Genomic DNA, 13706 nt, shown 5'->3' with positions numbered 1-13706 from the left:
ATTCATCATCCGCACATTGATTTTGGATCGCAGGACTGCATGCTTTCCTCTTTTGTTAACACATTTTTAAGCAAGATTTAACCTCACGAAGATTATTTATTCCTAAAGATTTTGTCAACATGGTAATGACAAACTCTGCAGGGTGTGTGGGTCTGGCCTCTTCGGCGGTACCGCTGTCGGGGCACCTGCCCTTTTCCTCCAGCCTAATGCTGGGGAGCTTCCTCGGGCCTCCCTTTTACCTGCAAACCATTTTCCAGGTCAATCCCAGGGTGATGTGCTCCCGTACAGAGCAGTTCAGCCTACCTACTCGCCGCCTCGTTTGGCTAAGGCACCAGGTTTTAAGGTAGGAAATCATACCTCAGAGATTTTCAGCCCTGATTGCCTGGTTCAATACGGACTGGAGAACAGGCGAAGGGGAAAAAAAAGGATTGCAGGGGTGAAATAAATAACAAACAAGTGGATTTTGAAAAATGCGTTAGCAAAACTAACTAGCAAAGAGGGGGATGATCACGGTGGGTGGAAGCCCTGGCCGTTGCACACTGACCTGCACCACTCATGGCTCCCCTGCACCCACGCTGGGGGGTGGTGGGGGGTGTGGACCACCCAGCCCCACAGCTCGGCCCCAGAGCTGGGTTGGTGCATGGCGGTGCCACGGGAATGACATCTCCGCTTGGCCACCCCACCGTGGGCCACGGGGAGACGATCCCAAACCGCTCGTGTCCACTGAAGGCGACGGCACCTGCTGCAAGATCAGGGCAAGTCCCACAGGCCAACGCCCCTAATTCTGCCTGGCGTAAGCACCTCTGGCACTAAGGACAACTGAACAACATTTTCCCAACGTACCGTATTTTTGCAGCATCATAAAGAGGAAATAAACAAACATACTTTTGTTGGAAGGATCGGGCCCTGCAGATGAGCACACGTTGAAGTGCTTGAGCCTGAACTCAAAGGAGACTACAAATTACCAGCAAGCCATTACTTAAAAACATGATAATTTTTCAAGCAAGCATAAATGCATCTGCACATTCCCAGCAAGCAAATAGGTTTGAAAATTCCCTGAACTGGAAAAAAAAAAAACAAACCCCATTGTGGATCCTGACCATATGCTTTTCTCTAACTGAGTTTTAGAAAATATTTGCTCAGTCCTATAATCTAAGAAGTGAAACACAGCTCTGAGTGTAACTGTATCAACGCTCAGACGTTTAGCCTGTGGCTAAACAAGATTTTCCTGTTCACAGTTACGATTTCATGTTTTGCCATAACAAAAAGCCTCGATAAAAATGTAGACGTTCACGGTGCAAGTAGCGTCATATCATTAGTTTATAAATAAACATGCATTACCTTTAAAAAAATAATCTTTAAGCATAGTGCTCATCTCCCAACGCAACGCCTCTCGGTAACCAGGCTGCCATCGGTGCCTTCCGAAGCAACGGCGCAGCCACTCCTGCTGCACAGGAGAACAAGTTTTCTTCCCAAAGCTCAGGAAGAAGCTCTGGAAATAAAAGAGAACTTATGGGCTTGTGCCACGCTTTGGGGGGAGGGAGGGCGGGGGGGGGGGCTTGGCCAAAGTAACACCAGGTACGGCAGAGATGCTGGGGCCGTGAGGATGCCTCAGAGTCCTCGTCCTTTATGCGTCTGGTCCCATATAAAATGCTGCCAAGGGGATATTGGGGAGGGAATTCAACACGATGCTGTAGTGCTTTTGCTTGAGGCAGACACGGCTTTGATAATGCCTGCATGAGAGAGGAATATACAAAAATTGAGGCTTCTTTCCTGCACGGTGCTGCCATGAGTGCGCTTTGTACAGAGGCGAGAGCACCCTCCTTCCCCGCGCAGGGACTCCTGCCCACCGGTACCCCTGACGGAGCAAACCCGTGGCACCACCATCAGGTTATAAACGTGAAACAGGGTGCTGCTTTCAACAGGTTCACGGGAATACGCACAGCAGCATCGTTTTTTCCCCACTTAATACATGCCGGGTGTTTTGTTGCGGTATGTCCATAGCCTAAGGAGTACGGCACGGCACCACCATCCCTACCAGGGCGCTCAGACAAGACGCCCCCGGCTCCTCCTTGCCATCATTCCTTCTATCGCCCACAGGTTGCCTTTGGCCAACTCTCTTCTCCTGGTGAAGCAGCCCCAACAGGAATACGTGGCTAACCTCGAGATTTCACACTTCCTAGAAGTCTAACCTTCCAATCTGTTCCCCTTCTCTTGCAGGGTGGGTCCCCTTCGCTCGTCGCTTCTTTTGCTGGGAACTGTCTTTTGTTTACATCATTTTTTTTTCCTAGTGCCATGAAACGATGCATCATTCAACAGCAACGTGCTAGTAAATGACAATGTAATGGCAAAGCTAAGTATGCTCTAACAGTAAAAGAAAAAAAAATCACTAATCAAAGTCTTTCAAATTATATGGAATACTGACAGCTTTTTACGCTGTTTTAATTAAGTACACTGTAATTTAAACCACTGAACCATAACAACCCAACGTTTAGTGTTATATCCCTAGGAGAACTTTAAAAATATGCATAATTCTGCCCGGAAGGTAATTGAGGGATATTTTTGGGGTGGTGGGGGTAATTAAAGGTTATACAGGAGAGTAATAGGAATTTTACTTGGGTACTGATAGCATTAGCAACTGTGCTAAAACCTCCTCAGGAAAGTGATTCATGTTCCCGGCTGAGTTTTCCTCCTGTTATTTTTAAAGGCGGCGAACGCTCGGGCTGAGCTCTGTCAGCTTCTGTATCCCACCGAGTTGTTGAGGGGCACATCTTCCCGGTGCAATCACCTGTCCCTGGCCAAAACAACGCGATGCTTTAAGAGCAATGAGAGAAATGAATTGATTTCTCCCCATCGGCAGGTAAGAGAGGTATTTCTTTGATGGCTGTGTGAGGGCCCTGTCACCTGGGAGGAGTGGAGGATGGGACGGCGGTGTTGGGGGTGATGATGGATGAGCACCTGGGGAGGAAGGCAGCCCCCAGCTGCCCCCTGAGCAGGGGAATGGTCTCCCGTGCGCTGCTCCGGCACGGTGGGCGGCTCTGGATCCCGCGTTCAATGCCAACCTGGCCAGCAATCCTGCTTGGGATGCTGGAGCTGCCACTGCAGACCTGTGTCCATCAGCTCTAGCTAGGGAGGAAGAATATTGTGCGAGGGGTGCTTAAAGCATCGCTCCTAAAAGTGCATCCCGAAGCGCTTGCAATACATCATTTTAGGGGCAATATTTGCTATACATTAAGGCAGAAAAGGTGCTTGCAGCCCCCTAAACCTGACGGGCTGCATAGCTATAGCTGCCATAGTATGTACAGGGAGATTCAATGTGAAAAGTGGAAGATAATGTGCTCACACACTAATGGGCACTGAACTAGACACAGGCTCATTTTTCACATCATGTCATCTCTAAGGTTTGAATAAAAAGTAATGGCTAGAATGAGCCTGGATCTATCTCAGACATTATCATTTGCCTCCTCAGTTTTATTTGTGTTGACTTGTACAGTCTAAAAAGATGACAGTCTCCGGGCCCCCGGATCAGTCTGAGTGATAATACACAGCACATTACACTGCTGGTGACAGCTTCTGTTCTCCTCGCTGGCATATGAGCGCGGCGCATCTCCCTCCGTCATCTCAAATGCTATCAACTGACAGAATAAAGAATCTTGCGGAGGGGACATCACAAACCCTGTCTGTTATGATTTTATGAGATAAACTGGAGTTTCTAGGGTATCTTGTTCGGGAAATTAGTGTCAGTCAAACTTTGGGGGATTTTTTTCTTTTCTTTTCTTTTCTTTTCTTTTCTTTTCTTTTCTTTTCTTTTCTTTTCTTTTCCTTTCCTTTTTTTTTTTTTTTAAAGATAAATAGCAGGCTCTAGAAAAGTGGCTCTCCATTTATATCGCCACACAATCAAAGCCTAATTTGAAATTGTGGAAAAAAAATAGCCATTTAAAAATAATAATCCTCTTATTGTGGTGAGGATAAAGGAAACACTTCTGATTTCACCCGAGCGTGACTGAACAGCCGTGTATGCTCACCGCACTTCCAATGCAGCACTACAACAGAATATTTTTTTAGGTTATATCAGTATTTTTTACTCTAAAAACATCTTAAATTTCCTCATCGGCCAACAGCCCTCATCCTAAAAGTTGCTCAAGCCATTGCAGTCAACTATAAATTCACATAACCTGAGACTTCTCAGCTGAACCTTACACGCTCAGCCCCACAGGCATAATGCTTAATTAAGTGTAATATCCTTATTTAAGAGAAGCATTTTTCAGTAACCCTGGTAAGTGTTCCAGAAATTATTTTCAGAGATTTTTACTTACAGGAATGTATCGGGGAAAAAAATATTACCGAGATAATCTACAGTCTCTGGAGGATTACTACCTTACAGAGATATGCAAAAAACCCCTAATTCTTTTGTTTAACCTGGAAGATAATTCTAAACCTTCGGCTAATGAATCCCAGTAGGTTAGACGGGGCTTGGATTAATCTCCAATTTGCTAATCCTGCTCCCGAGGGTGGGGGAGGATCCTTGCAGCCCGTTCATTCCCTCTGGGATTTAACGCGGTGTCGGTGCCCACGGAGCTGCTGCTGGCGGGGCGTCCTCCCGGAGCCCGCTCGGGACGGGGACCAGCAGCGAGGCAGCCCCACGCCCCGGCCGCCCCCAGGGACGCGGGGATGCTCCTACCTGGCCTGCGTTATGCACAGCTGAGAAGTCTTTTTAAAGCCGCCGCTGTTCTCTAAACCTACCCAGATGCTTTTCTTACGCTTTCAAAAAATATACATTTCAGAATCATAAAAATTTACAAGTACTTGAACCATAATCTGCCAATTGTGGCAGCTGTTTCCCATGTAATTTCAGATACTTCTGTTATAATGAATGTGTCTCACTTGGCTGAAGTTCCTGCGAGTGTTTAACTCAGACGCTACGTGGTCCTTTTCAGACCGCTGCTGCTTCGAATTTCCTCTACCGTCTAGGTGAAAAGATGCCACAAAACATGCAAAATGAATAAGAGATGCAAGGCTCGCTCCCATCTCTGCTTTAGTAGGGTTTCTCTTTTAAAGCTGCTTCCACTTACCGCCAGGCAGATTTCTCACACCACGTTCACGTTCGAGTGTTACATGTATTTTATAAGGAATAGGAATTAAAGCCATAAAACAAGTGAAAACCGCCGAGATGATGACATGAAAGCATCAGGAAGCACGGGGCTTGCTTCTACAAAGAGTAACAGCGCGAATGGTTTTTGCAGGGACGCTAGTGTAAGCACCAAACCCATAGTGGATGCTGGACCCCACGTGAAAGGTTCTGCTTGAACATAAAACTGCTATTTTGGGGAACTTCTAATAAATCTCAGCATCTTGTTGTTACTTATTTCCTCAGGAAAGCAATCATACATATAGGCACGTGTGTGAGTAAATGAGGTTGGAAAGAGAATACACGCAAAAGATGAGAACACATTTGCTTCGTTAATATGAGCAAAATGTTTGGACTCCTCCACTGTGCCCAGGCACCTCGCAAGCACACGATTCATGTCCCACCAGCTTCCCCCTGGCTGGCACCCACATCCCTCAAAACTGGGGAGCTGGGTTTCTTTCTTCCCTCCCCAAACCTCATCCTTGAGGCCATTTAATCTCTATTTGGATGAATAATGGCCTCGTCATAAATAACACATAGCTGTGTCTCAGGCAAGCCCAAGGAAGCTGCGAATGGGGCTGCTGCTCCGTCCCACAGCAGAAGGATCAAGCTGCAGATGATTATGTTTGAAATGTGAGCTTTGTCTTCCTGAGAATTCTGTTCTCTTGTGGTCTTGCCCATTATCCTCCCTGGCGACCAGAAGACTTTTTACTTTATTTCACACTTGACCGCAGGTTCAGTGGCAGATGCTGATTACCATTCCCCACGGTGGTCGCGAACGTGGGAGGCAGAAGGCAGCAAGAATCAAAACCGCTGGTGTTTGGTTAAGGGAAAAGCCCCCGGCGGCTCCTCCGCAGCCCGGGAAGGTGCCGGTGGGCGGGCAGGGGAGATGCTGGGGTGATGCCTGCCCACGCGCCGTCGCTGAGCCCCGCCGATGCGTGGGGACCCTCACCCCCCTGCACAGCGGACACGGGGGGCACGGAGCCTTCGCGAACATCACCTATTTTGCTATGGAGCTCCTTAATCTCCCTTATGGCTTTATTTCCACCGGGGAGGCTGGCGCAAAGCCACGCGCAGCAGATGGAGGGCACCGAGGTAGCCAGGGGATGTGCGCAGCAAGAACGTGCTTCCCAGGGAAGCTGTCGGGAACGCTGCCTTTGCGCAGGGCTGCACACCAGGGACGAGGCTCCCTTAGGACCTGGAGCTTCCTTCCCTGCGGGGACCTGTGGATGCCCAGGAGCGGTGGTGGTGACCGCAGCGTGATGGGAAGCTGCTGAGAACAACCCCACCAACCAGTCCCGGGGAAACGGCACGAAGAACCAACCGACAAACCAGGCGTTTCCCAGCCCGGGGATGGGGGAACCGGTCCGGCGCAAGGAGAGTTTCAGGTCTCCGTCCCGTGCCAAGGGGCAGCGCTGCGGTTCCCAGCGCTGCCGCAGGCTGAAGGCACGGCGGTGATCTGCTGCCGCTGAGGGAGCGCACCCCACCTGCAGGGCCATCCAAGTGTTTTATATGCAGGAGTTCTCAAGTTACAAGGCAAGGACAATAATTAACGGGACGCAATTATTAAATAATACCTGCAAGCAATTCTGTTTTAAAACTTGACCTTAATTTCATTCACTACTGAGATTAGCTTTTTATTCATTACCCCCCAAAATGTAAGCAACGCTTTCTTAGAGATTCTCAACAGGTTTTAGTTCCGTTTTACTCCAATTCAATTTTTAGTTTAGTTTTAGCATTGCTCTTGTTTCACCTCTCCAGACAAGGAACAGCGCTGGTGGGGGCAGAGCGGGCCACGAACAGCACAAAGGAAGGTTTGATAAGTAATTCAGTGTGTCTGAAGGGAGAATTTTAGTAAAGGGTGTCCTCAAAAGCTAGCATTGCTATAGCAACAGTCCAGCAGTTTGTAGGAGCAGCCGTAAGAGGGATGCATGCTGGCAGGTTGATCTAGTTAGTTATTGCTTCCATGTCATACAAAGTATGGAGACATCCTAAACCAGGGCAGAGACACAGCCCTTTTTCCACACCTTTCAAGGAGGCGGGTGCCGTCCCAGATGCCGCGAGAGACGAGATAACCGCGCGTCCCGCGCCGGCTTTCCCCAAGCGTCGGGGCGGTTTATGCGTACGGATGCGTTTCCACCATACGGCACGCGCGCCGGGACGCCGGCCTGCGGGGGAGTGACGGAGAATCCAGAAAACTCCGCAGCCGCTTACCCTGCCCTCTTGGTTCCTCTCGTTCAGCCCCTTAATCTCAACCTACCTGCTGGTACCTTGTTTCTTCCAGGCTTGCTTTCAACCAGACAAAGAGGTAGAAGCCCAAAACAATCTGGTGTGGGATTACATAAGTCCCTTTCCCTGGGGGAACCTCTGCTGCTATTTAGCTGATTGCAATTTCTCATCACAGCAATTCTCAACATCATCATTATCAGTACAGCAATCAAACACAAACAGGAGCTGGTTCTAAATGAGAGATGGATGGGTAATGAAATAATTGCTTTGCTTCGCAGCCCAGGGACACTCCCCAGCCCCCAAATACCTGACCTTCTTACAGCATGTCAGGTACAGTGGGGTTTCCATGTTTTACATCACTCCTGGATATATTACAGCCATAATTCTTGCGGTGCCCGAGGCGCTGTGGAAATTCCAGCTAACCTCTAACTCGGCGAATTTCCTTTGTATTTTTCAATTTGAAAATATATGCTATCCAAAAAAAAAATAATAATCTGTATTTATCATTATTATTCCTGCATGCCGCTCAGTCCATCATCCGAGCAGCGGTTTCCTTTCGCTGCAGACCGCAAGGACCCATGGCACAGTCCTGCCTGTGACGGTGCTCACACCCACACTCGTGCGAGTAGTGCACAAGGCAGTGTCTCAAAAGTTCTCACTATTGCAATTCTGATCAATTCTGATAAGGAAAATGTATTTTATCACTGAAAGAAAAAAGTATCATTATGCGCCCCCTGCAAGTACAAAGATTTATCTGATTAATGCAGCAACGGTCACACCTTCGTTGGGCCACAAAATGCTTCTGACTAGAATAAAATATCCTCCCCCTTCCCCAAAGGGGGACCACCTCCTCCTTGTTGAAATTAGGCATGCTAAGCACCCAGGCGTCCTGGAATTGTCATCATTTTAGAAAAGAGCTGTTAATTTTCCTGGAGTCTTTAAGCAATAAGGTATTTAGCATTACAGCTGCTTTTTAAACTCAATACATTTCCAACGATCCCCAATATGCCAGGACTCTTCATTCCCTGTTCCTCCCAAAGAGCCTGTGTCTCCCAATCTTCTGGTGTGTTCCAGCATCCACATACGCTTTTGCAAATTAAACATCTTCCACCAAAATGGGATCCACTGGGCTCTCTGGGGGTTGATATTACAGGCTTTGAGACTGCAACAGTCTCTACAGCACTGTTTATTGTGGCTTACCCCAGAATTTCCATCCACATCCCTAACTCAAACACCACGCAAGTCCCCCGAGGCTCCTAGGGCAAGGTTTTTCCATGGTTTTGTGGTGGGGTTTTTGATGTTGTTGTTTGTTGTTTTAGGTTTTTTTTTTTTTTAACCTGCTCCTGCACATGGGATCAGGGAAAGGCTGACAGAGGACTTTTCACCTGCCACAGGTATATTTTCTTGACAGACTAGATACAATAATCTCCTATATACCCTCTCCTACCTCCTCTCTGCCAAGCCTTGTAGAGAGGCTCTTAAAGATCAGCAGGTGAAAATTGCTCAAGCCTTTTTGCTTAGTCTATAGGAGCAAGAACCTCTCTTCTGACTTCAGGTTTTGTTTTAAATTAAAAATCCGGGTGAAGTTCTTATAAAGAACCTCTTAAAAGCTATGAGAATGGGCTCTGCATGCACGTTTAAGTACATTTTAGCTGTATTTCAAGAGGGGGGGGGGGGATGTGCTACTTGCAAAGACCAGGAGGTGGTTCTGTATGAGCCACATTGGGATCACATGAACCCAAAGGTCATAGTAGAACATCAAAATTATGTGGAAGAAAAGCAGAAAGAAATATGCATCCCTCTCTCCCCAGCATGCCGCATCCATTTCTGAGAAGTAAACCCCCCATTTCGCAGGCAGCACTTCCCAGTGCCCAGATCACCTAAGCTGGGGTGGCTCAACATCTCCAGCGTGATTCTGAGCTGCTCCTCTTCCCTCCAGGCACTTTCCCAGCCCCCTCCTCAGCATCATAGAGGAAAGAAAATGTTAATTGTTTATTTTGGTAGAAACACAACAGTAAGAAAAATAAAACCAGTCCTGCTGGGTTCTCCCCAGCTGCCCTCCCCCTGCACGCACTCCATTTTGGTTGTTCTCCTTGCAGCTCCTTCCCATTGCTGCAGATGGGCCCTGCACTGTCGGGGCTGCCCCGCTTGCACGTCCCCACGTCCCCCCGCGGTGGGCACCCAGCCCAGCCTGTCCTGCAGCAACGGCGCGGCTTTGCTTGCAGGCAAACCAGCAAGACTCTGGGTATGTGAGAAACCCTGACCTTGCAACATATCAGGACCCCGAAAGCATAGATAAGCTAAAGCCTCCTTTAAATTTTCTAGTGCAGCCGTGGCACTTGGGGACATGGTTTAGGAGGCCTGGGGGTGTTGGGTTGGGGGTTGGACTGGATGATCGCAGAGGTCTTTTCCAACCCTAATGATTCTATAAGAGGGACCTAGCAGGGAGCAGCACGCTCGGGCAGTGGCTACGGTGTGACCTGGGCACAGGGCAGGGACCGCGGGCGTTTGCACCCCCCAGGTCACTGCATCCCCTTTCCACAGCCCCAGAGAAGCAGCCTGTTGCGTAGGAAGCAATGCAACAGCAAAGTCTGAAAGGGCAGAGGAAAGGCTTGGGATGTAAAGTTGAGAGGCTGCCGGTGAGGGTTTTGAACCAAGAGAATGCTGGTCTGCTGGGGCTCAGCCGCCTCAGACCCCCACCACGCCGGAGGGGGCTGCGCAGAAGCCCAGCGCCAGGCAGGCACCTACCCCAGGCTTTGCTTCAGGAAACTCTCTTAGGCTCTGATCAACAAAGCACTCGAGTAAATGCTTCACTTCATGTGCACGAGCACTCCCAGGGGGATCAGTCTCCTCCTTCACGCTAGACACTTGCTCAAGTGCCCTGCTGAGCTGGGACCCTGCCACCGACACGCTCGTGCCCCACCCGCAGCCTCCGCGTTTGGCTGCTTGCTGTACGATCGATGCTCGCCAGAGAGGAAAACCAGAAAAGGTTGCGTGTTTGCCTTCTTGGGTGCGCTAGAAAGCATCGATTGGTTACATGCATGCATATGTATATATACAAATATATAAACATATATACACATACAGATCGATCGATAGATATTTCCTTTCAGGCGGATTTTTTTTTTTCTCCTGTGTTTGAGGAGAAATTCCCAAAATTCAACGTGAACATTCAACCGTGTATCCCAGTTTAATAAGAAAGAGAACACCCCTATTTTGCAGAAGCCCCTGGTCTGCTTTCAGGTCGGAGCCCGTACCACCAGCCAGCACAGCAAATCAATGAGGCGGCTTTCGGAGAAAAACCACCCCGGTATTTTTCTAATAAACACAGGCAAATGCCAGCGTTAATTTCTCGGAGCTGATCAGCGGGACCGCGATGCCACACAGATGTGATTAGGAGCCGAGGTACGAGGAGAGCAACCGGCCGCCTGATTGCGCCTATTCAGCGGCTGCGCGCATCCGTGCGTGGGGAGGCGAGGGATGCTCGGCGTCCCCAAGTGGGGAGCAGCAAGCGCCGGGCGGTGCCGCGCCACCAGGGCACGGGGGAGACCCCGCTCGGCAACGGAAACCATCCTAAATATAAATATATATACACGCCCCGCGAGTACAAAGCCACGGAGCCGGCGCCTTCGACAAAACCCCTTAAAAAGCCCGTCAGATGTCATTAAGCCAAGAGCGATAGCATCCCTCCCTCCGCAGTTTTTAAAGACCAAGGTTTGCTGCAAATACAAAGCTCTGGGTATCTGGCTGTAAATAAAGCCCAGGTTAAATGAAGAGCGTCCCGGCTGAAGGGACTGCCGGCCCTTTCATCCCTTATCAGCCCGACGTGGGCGGCCGCTAGGTAAACATGAAACGCTGCCATTGGTAAATTCCGATTTGGAACCTCGACAGCGTGTTTCCAAAGGTATAACGTCTTAATCAAATTTTAAAATAAAACATCCCAGCGCCGAGCTCCATCGTAAACCTAAAAATTACATAACGCACATGTTTTTATGCTTTGCCAATTACATTTGAAATAGGGACTGTTTGTTTCAGCCCCTCTAAAAATGAGGCGAGGATGAGAAAACAACCTATTTCCTTATTAGGTTCAGGAGTCAAAGGACTCAGCCAGGAGCCGCAGGCTTCAAGAGCATAGAAGATTAAGACATATATTGGATTCATGATGGAGGGCACAAAGTTCATTTTCAAAATAAAACAGAATTTTATTCATATTCCTTTTAAAATTCAGATTGCCATTTGCCAGCTGACCTGTGACATGGCAGCAGTGTATTACATTTTCAATGAGCAGTCTGTCTGGAGCTGGCAGGAGGGGAAACTGCTTCCTGGTTGAGTTTTTTTCACCACCCTTAAATAGGAAGAATTTGTCAGGATTGTTGTCAAAATGGTAGACGGTGCAAACAGGGACGGGGTAGCATATTTATTTTTAATAAGGAGACATGTAGAATAGCAAAGCCACTGGCATTAAGCACTGAATAGGGCTAAAAAGAAAAAAAAAGAAATCAGAGCTCAGTTGCAATTTGTATGTGGAAATCAGGGGTGAAAATACTTGGCAGATACATTGAAAATAAAAACAAAAGCAGACCGGGAAAACAAAACAAAACAAAAAATCACACATCTATATTTAAAAAATAAAATGCAAAAGCAGTTTAAAGCAAGTTTTCAGGGAGCGCAAGTCAAGCCAAGGTTTTCTATAGCGAGGAGCTAGATTTATCTAGCTCACCATCTGGCAAAATTATATTACAAAAGGCACATATGCAAAGATACAAGACTACTGATTTTCATATATATTAAAACCCACAACTCCCGCAGAAAATGAGAGTCTGCTCACAGCGATGCCCAAAAGCTCCCATGTCAAACTTTTGGGGCTTTGCTGTAATTCAGGTGCTCGTGCTGCGCAGGGACAAAGGGGGACCTTCTGCCGGGGCCCGCGAATAGAGCCGCCGTGCCCCTGGCCGTCCAGCCATGTGGGAGCACCCAAATGATTATTGCGCCTGAACCGCGTGCGATCGGCGCGGGTGGAGGGAGGAAGGGGGACCTGCGGGCGGGGGGACGCGGGGGCTCCACGGCGGGGGCCCTTTCCTCCCCCGCCCAGCCGGGTGGCGATGCCGTTTCACGGGCTGAGCAAACAGGAGCGAGGGTGAGACAGCCAAACTCATTCTCCCCCGTGGCAGGGTTTTGAGCCCACGTTTCTGGGGCAAAACAGGGGGAACGCCAGGTCCCTTTTGGTTCCGCCGCCAATTACTTGTGTATTAGATGGCTTTTGTCATTGCAATCAAACACCAAGTACAAACTGCGCTGCTCTCCTGATAACTTAATCAAGAACTCTCTGCTTCAATCTACCTGTGGATAAAATCCAGTGTATATTTTGACACGGAGAAACAAATCCACTTATCGCAGGTGAATTAGCTAATCATATATCAGTAAAAACACGTCTCGTGCTCGGCGTAAAGATGATGATGAATATAAATTCTCCGCATGCTGAATTTTACAATTTTTTTTTTAGCCCTGGCTCTCTCATGTAAGCCGCGTTAACCTGCAATCTCTAAATACTTATTTATTGACAATGTATAAGCAATTTTGTCGGCAATCTATTTTACTTTACGAACAGCTGAGCTCTAAAGCAGATCACTTGGGCGTTAGCTCAGGACTCGCGGCAGGGAAGCGGGAGGGACGGCTCGTCTCCGCTGCTCCCAGACGTGTTTGCAGACTTGGTCACCGAGGGTATCGCAACGTGATTTTTGCTCTCGAAGCCGGCGCTGTGAGCAACGGCAGGCACCTCGCCCCGTCGGCGCTCCTCACGGGGTGCTCTCGGTGAGCGATGACACGCGGCTGTTTACATTTCTCATCCGCGAGTCAGATCACATCACTTTTACCATAATATATTTTTACCTAATGCAAGGGGACTTAATTGACCACAATGTCACCTTACAAATATTCATGAAGTACAGCTAGCAGGTATACCCACTGGTTTTTGAAAGTGAACCTGACAAAAGCATAAAAGGAAAAAAATAAACCTCTTCTTTTTTTTTTTTTTGTGGCATCAATGCATTGCAGATCCTTTTTTTTTTTTTTTTTTTTAAAATTCTCAACACTTATCGTTTTACATTTTGGCTCAACTTAGAATATAAAAAAAAATTTTAAATGCCAACCTGCAAAACCTTGCGTTTACTTCATATATTAATTTATTAAACTGTGTCTGGTAGAAGTAAGAGGTGTTAAGGCTAGTTATGTATTAATATTAACAGAGTTACACTACTGGTATATGTTATTGCTACTTTTCACATTAATCACAAGAAAAAATTCTGGCTGCTCGGACTATTAACAGCATTTAAATCGCTGACGCTGTGGA

Source organism: Phalacrocorax aristotelis, chromosome 5 (genome assembly GCF_949628215.1).
Source record: "Phalacrocorax aristotelis chromosome 5, bGulAri2.1, whole genome shotgun sequence".
NCBI classification, from domain to species: domain Eukaryota; kingdom Metazoa; phylum Chordata; class Aves; order Suliformes; family Phalacrocoracidae; genus Phalacrocorax; species Phalacrocorax aristotelis.
This window is presented reverse-complemented; position numbering follows the sequence as displayed.